The 6,105-nt window shown below is 48.5% G+C and overlaps 1 protein-coding gene across 6 annotated transcripts in view; it reads right to left on the minus strand.

Annotated features, from left to right (window-relative positions):
* SFXN1 (sideroflexin 1) overlaps positions 1-5,902 on the minus strand; it is a 39,256-nt gene extending 33,354 nt beyond the window's left edge. For 2 of the 6 annotated variants that reach the window (XM_072756566.1, XM_072756563.1), the window contains exon 1: positions 5,834-5,900. The gene's annotated coding sequence lies outside the window, so the exon portion shown is untranslated. Of the gene's footprint in view, positions 1-4,926; positions 5,515-5,824 lie in introns of those variants that run through there. The other 4 variants (XM_072756568.1, XM_072756564.1, XM_072756567.1 and 1 more) reach the window with 4 other exon arrangements.
* Between the last annotated feature and the right edge of the window lie 203 nt (positions 5,903-6,105).

Below are 6,105 nucleotides of genomic sequence, written 5' to 3' on the forward strand. Positions count from 1 at the left end.
AAATCTTTAAAAAAAAAAAAAAAAGGAATCATTTCAGGGTGCCTCAGTGGTTCAGTTGGTTGGGTGTCTGCCTTTGGCTCAGGTCATGGTCCCAGGGTCCCAGGATGGAGCCTCAGAGCCTGGCATTGGGCTCCCTGTTCAAGAGGAAGTCTGCTTCTCCCTCTCCCTCTGCCCCTCGCCCTACTTGTGCACTGTCTCTCTCTGTCAAAGGAATAAGTAAAATCTTTAAAAAAATAAAAATTAAAAAATTAAAAAGTCATTTCTGAAGAGATTATTTTACATATTATGTATGTTGATTCCTTAACCCCCGGAAGAGGACAGAAATAATCTTTTAGGAAGAAAATAACTTAAAATTCAATCTTTTGGCTAAAGTTTTGTATAAATACAATCTCATGGAGCCTCATCAAAATAAATTTCTCCAAGTCTTTTTATTCATTCATTCATAAACAAAATTACTTTATACATTCAATATTCACTGAAGACCTCTCTTGTACCCAACACTGGCTTGATCCTGGGTTTGGAAAGACCCAACACACAGTAAACAATAAGTTGAAAAACAAACATATTTTAATAAATACAATCTGTATTTCCCCCAAAAAAACTTGGAGACATGCTTCACACATAAAGCTCATTGTGTATGGACATCATCCAACTCTGTTGATAAAGTTTTCAACTGAGTTATCAGATCACTAATCTTGCAGAATGTCTCTGGTATCCAAATCCATACACAGTTTTCAAAAATACTTTTCAAAAAAATAGCAGTAAGCCTGCTCTGAAATCCACAATAACTAAGTCATAGAGTTTATAAGCTTTTTAAGATTTATTTTGAGAGACATAGCATACATGTAGGGTGAGGGGTAGAGGGAGAGGGTAGTCCTAAGCAGACTCCTCACTGAGTGTAGAGCCCAATACAGGGCTCGATCTCATGACCCTGAGATCATGACCTGAGCTAAAACCAAGAGTTGGCTGCTCAACCAGCTGTGCCACCCAGGTGCTCTGACTTTTTGAGCTTTTAAAACAACGAGTGGCATGATAAAGATCTTCTACTCGTAATACACTAATATATCACTTATTACAGGCCTACTGTCAATGTTAATGAACTCCATATTTACCCAAGTCATTATTTAAACTACATCACGATCTTTATGAACAATTCTGGGAGGGCATTTCTGCCTTCCTTGTAGGTTAGATGTCACACAGTCAGTGCACAGCTATGCAAGGGTGAAGGCCACCCTGGTTCCTAGGCCCAGGACCACCTCCCACCACATATACAAGCTTCATGGCTTGTGGAGTCTACATGAATTAGGAAATGGGGATCAGTTTCATTTCCAGATAAGTTCATTGGATGATTGGTTAGCTGAGCTTGAATTCCTGGCTCCAAGCTGTACCTTCCTAACTGTCCTGTAACTGGGGATTCCTGGATGGAGGGACTGAGAGAAGCGGTGTATACTGGTCAGGTGACTGTGTTTATGGAGACAACAGATCCAAGTTCACATCCCAGCTCCACACAATGACTCTATAACCTTGTACATATTGGCCCACAGCTCCAAGTTTCTGTATCTTTATCACCAAAATTAGGATACTACTTAGTAATAACCACTAATTTAATAACCATTTATTCTAAGACCTTCCCTTATATATTTATCTCATCTAACCCTCGTAATAGTTCAGTTTCCAAGGTGGGTAGCTAACTTACTGAAGTAAGTAAGGGATGCCTGAATGTGAACCTTAGTTGTCTAGCTCCAGAACTCTGCTCCCTGGAGAGGTAGCTGTGACCAGGAAAGTATTTCCCTAGAGATTCCGATTCAGGAGATCTATGGTGGCCTAGGAATTAGATTTTTAAGAAGTACACCAGGGGTATCCTATAATCAGGTAAGTTTGGGGAAATTATGCTGGAGAGAACTGCATAAAGTAATAAATAAATAATGACCAAATACCCTGCCAGTTGAGGGAAGATGCTTGCTCTCTTGCAGGGCCAGTATGGATATTTAAATGACTCCCTGGACATTAATGCTGGTTGCTGGACCTGTTCTTTCTGGCAGGTTCCTGTTGAGAGGAGCTGCCTGGTCCTGTGAGCACCTACCCTGATGGCATATGGAATCAGAACTGGACTGGATCAAATGCAGTGTGGACTGGAGTCCTGGCTCTGTCACTTCCTTTCTAGGCATGTCACCATGTGAGTCACTTCACATCTCTGAGCCTCAAAATTTTTGTCTAATAAAATGGAGGAGAGAGTTGGCTCACAGAGTGAGTAAGATTAGTAAGCTGAGGTGCACAAGACAACTTTTAAACCTTTATTAATTGTAAAATGCTAACCAAAGGTAGGGAACATTTCTAAGAAGCCACTTGCCCATAAGTGGAAGCTCTTGTCCTCACTGGCTAAAGTCCCGCCCATAAATACAGTCACTGGTGGCAGTGGTGGTGATGGGGTTGGGGTAGAAATGGACTGGCGCCTGGCTGCCTGAAGAAGATGATATGTCTAACAAAAATAACTTTTCACCAAGATAAACTTTATTCTCCAACTTTTAGCTACATGCCGAGTAAATGCTTAAACTGGAAAAAAATTCTCCCAAACTTTTGCAGGGAATATTAGCACAGAATGTGCTTTTCATCAGGGTCTTAGTAATAAAGACCTTTAACCCTGGCTAAAGATTAACAATGGAAATTAAATTATTAAACTGGAATCTTGCTGGTGATTAAAACAACTTTGAAAGAGGTTTGAAAGAAAGTCTGGTTGCCCTGGTTTGTTTAGTTAGAGCCAGGCAGGTGTGAAACACCCTGCCAAAGTCGCTATCTGGGGGACATGACTGAGTGCCCATTATGTGCCAGACACTAGGTTTTCCTGGCATTATTATATGCCAAATCCTCATTTCAGTCCTCCAAGAAAACATCTCTTGTTTTGTAGAGCTGCTCAGAAAAATCAAGCATCACATCCAAGATGGCAGAGCCAGGAAGTGGTCCTTCTGCCTGACTTTCTGCCATGCTTCTGACCCATAGGAGGCCAGAGGTGATGTGGCTATCAAGGGCAATTATCCTAACTCAAGGAGCATTAGTAAATGCCACATTTATTAATTTGTTTGGCTTTGGGCTGGTTGTCCACACACAGCATTCCTTTCTCATGGGCGTGGCCACACAGGAGATCAAACTCTAGACCAGAAAGTTGAATCCTAGGCAAAGAACTAGACTCCTGCAAAGCAAGTTTCCACTTATCAATGGCTTTGTGGCACATACTCTCCTCTATTCCAGGGGGCTTTTCTAGAATCAAGAAGACATGGAGAATTATTGCCTTCTACCTGTCTCCCTGCCAGCATCCTCCTCACCCCCTATCTCCCATTCCACAATGTAGATCCTACTCTTGGATTGGTTTGAAGACATCCTAATGACAATGCAATCATCGGCTGTATTCCAGTCCACAAGATCAATTTTGGGCTTGGGTGAATTCCTTAGGATGAATGATGTTCTAATCTTTTTTTTTTTTTTTAATTCTATTGGTTTTTACTTGAGATGGTGGCATCGGCTTATAAAAATGTTAAAATACTGCCAGACTGTAGTATTTTGGATTATTCAGTTGAGTGTTTTACCACCCACTTTAAATAGTCAAATCATGGACACCTGGTGGCTCAAGGGTTGAGCATCTGCCTTTGGTTCAGGGCGTGACCCTGGGGTTCTAGGTTCGAGTCCCACATTGGGTTCCCCGCAGAGGGAGCCTGCTTCTCCCTCTGCTGTGTCTCTGCCTCTCTCTCTGTGTCTCTCATGAACAAATAAATAAAATCTTTAAAAAAAATAAAGACTCAAATCAAATTACATATACTGTCTCTGAAAACATCTGACAAATAGTTAACTAAACATAACTTTGAACTTTGTATAATTAAGTATAGGTTTGATACTTATTTTAACTTAACAATTTTTCACGTTCTAAATAAGTCAGCCTTTTTTTTTAATGACTTCTTGCTACTGATTTCTTACCTTTAACCTCACACCAAAGGTCAGTTCCACCCATGATTATATTCCAACTAAATATATCTGATCACTGTTTGCACAGGAGGATGGACATAGATGCCCTATTTTATTCTAAGGTACTGGACAGCAAAAACGTTGGATGATAGACATGCTTTTAAGGTCACTGCTGCTCTGGCTGTCCTGTAAGCGTTCTCCCCAGGAAGTAAGGAAGGAGAGGGATGCTTCTTCCCAGTTGGCACCTCTCTATACCCATCTGTATGAGATTTCCTAAAATTTCCACAGGGTATTCAGAGGATCCTAATATCTGACTGATCATGAAATACAGCCAACCTCTGCTGCTACACAGACTCCTCTTTGACAACTACAACCATGGATACTGTCCCTTTCCTGAGGACCCATGGGGCTTAAAACCTGCACACTCAATCTGATACTTGAATGCATACTTTGAGCAATTATACACAGGGCTAGGCTAGATAGGAACTGATAGACCTTTCCTTCCAAACCGTCATTTTTGCAAGCCAGACACTTGCAGTCCTAAGGGGAGAAAGGAACCTGCTTAAGGTCCCAGGACTTCTTGATAGAGTCTCCACCCACCCTCCCAAGGAGTTCCTCTCTCAAATATCTTGTATGTCAAGTCTGAGTCTGGCAGCGTAAGTGCGGCAAAGCCTCTTTATTTACCTGCATACCCACTTTCCACCTATTATAATACCTGGAAGCTGGCATGATACTGAAAACTGTCCTACCTGGGGGTAGGAGAATGAACGAGAAAATCAAGAGGTGCCCAAGTCAGAATCTAGAGGGCAAGGCAGAAGAGAGATGATGAGTTTGGGAAAAGTACAAACAAAATGCCGTGGGGGTTCAGAAGGCAGTTGTCCCTGGGGTGGCTAAGTGCCTCCTGAGCTCTGAAGTCACTCAGAAGTAGCCTTTTTCATTCAAGCACTCGACAAATATTCACCGAGGGCCTACCTGGTACAGGCAACTGCTGGACGCAGGGACAGGTAAGTGAGCAAGACAAACGCAGGCCCTGATCACAGGACGATAATAAAAGGGGCAAGGACACAGTTAATTCTTCAACTGATGAGAAACGCTAATAAAGGAACATCACAGGGATAGTCTCAGGAGCCCACACGAGGCACAGTCAAAGAAAAGCATCTTTGAGCAAGTGGCGTTGAAGCTGAGACCTGGCCTTGCTCTACAGACGCCGGCCGTGTGACCTTTTGCATCAGGATGATGGAGGTTGAACCCAGAGCCTCAGGGCTGGGAGGATGCAAAGGTAAAGGGACCTCAGTCGCTGCCACGGCGGTCCTTCTGGAAGGCTGAGGCCTGTGCCCCGTGGGCAAGGTCGAGGGGGCGCGGGCTCGTCCGGGACCCCGGGCTCCCCTCTCTGTTTCCCACAAAGTTGCGAGTTCCGGGGCGGGGCCGGGGGCTCCCCCACCAGGCGCGGCGGCCGCGGGCCCGGAAGGCGGGGGCCGGGGGTCGGCAGCGCCGGTCGCCGCGGTCACTCGCGCCCGTAGCGCGGGGCCGGTCCCCGCGGCAGCCATTTTGGGCCCTCACGGCGGGGACCGCGGTCACGCGGCGGCGGCGGCGGGGCGGGCGGGGCGGGCGGGGGGCACGAGCCCCCTCCCGGCCCGGCAGGGCGCGCTGCCCCGGCCGCGCTCGGGGGCCCTCCGCCGCAGGCCGGGCTGCTGCAGGCGGGGGCGGCCAGGCGCGGGCGACCAGGGGTCCGCGGGATGCGGGGGCCCCGCCCCAGGGCCGCCGGCACGGGGTCCCCGCGGGCGCGCGTGCCCGCCCCGGCCGCGCCCGCCCCCCGCCCCTCCGCGGGCTCCCCGCGCGCTCGCCACCCGGCCCGGCGCCCGCGACTCACCGCTCCCGCCGCTCCCGCCGCTCCCGCCGCTCCCCGCTGCTCCCCGCCGCCGCCGGAAGGCTCCTCCCGCCGGAGCGGCCCCGCGCGCGCCCTCGGAGCGCGCCCCCGTGCGGAGCGCGGCGGCCGCGTGGAGCCCCGGGCCCGCCCCCGAGTCGCCGCGCTCTGCGCCCCGCCCGGCCCCGCGCGCCCTCGGAGCGCGCCCCCGTGCCCCGCCCCCGCCCCGCCCCGCCCCGCCCCGCGCTCCCCGCAGCCCCGCGGGCCCGGCTTCCCCGACGGCGCTG

Source organism: Vulpes vulpes, chromosome 4 (assembly GCF_048418805.1).
Source record: "Vulpes vulpes isolate BD-2025 chromosome 4, VulVul3, whole genome shotgun sequence".
In the NCBI taxonomy this organism is placed as follows: domain Eukaryota; kingdom Metazoa; phylum Chordata; class Mammalia; order Carnivora; family Canidae; genus Vulpes; species Vulpes vulpes.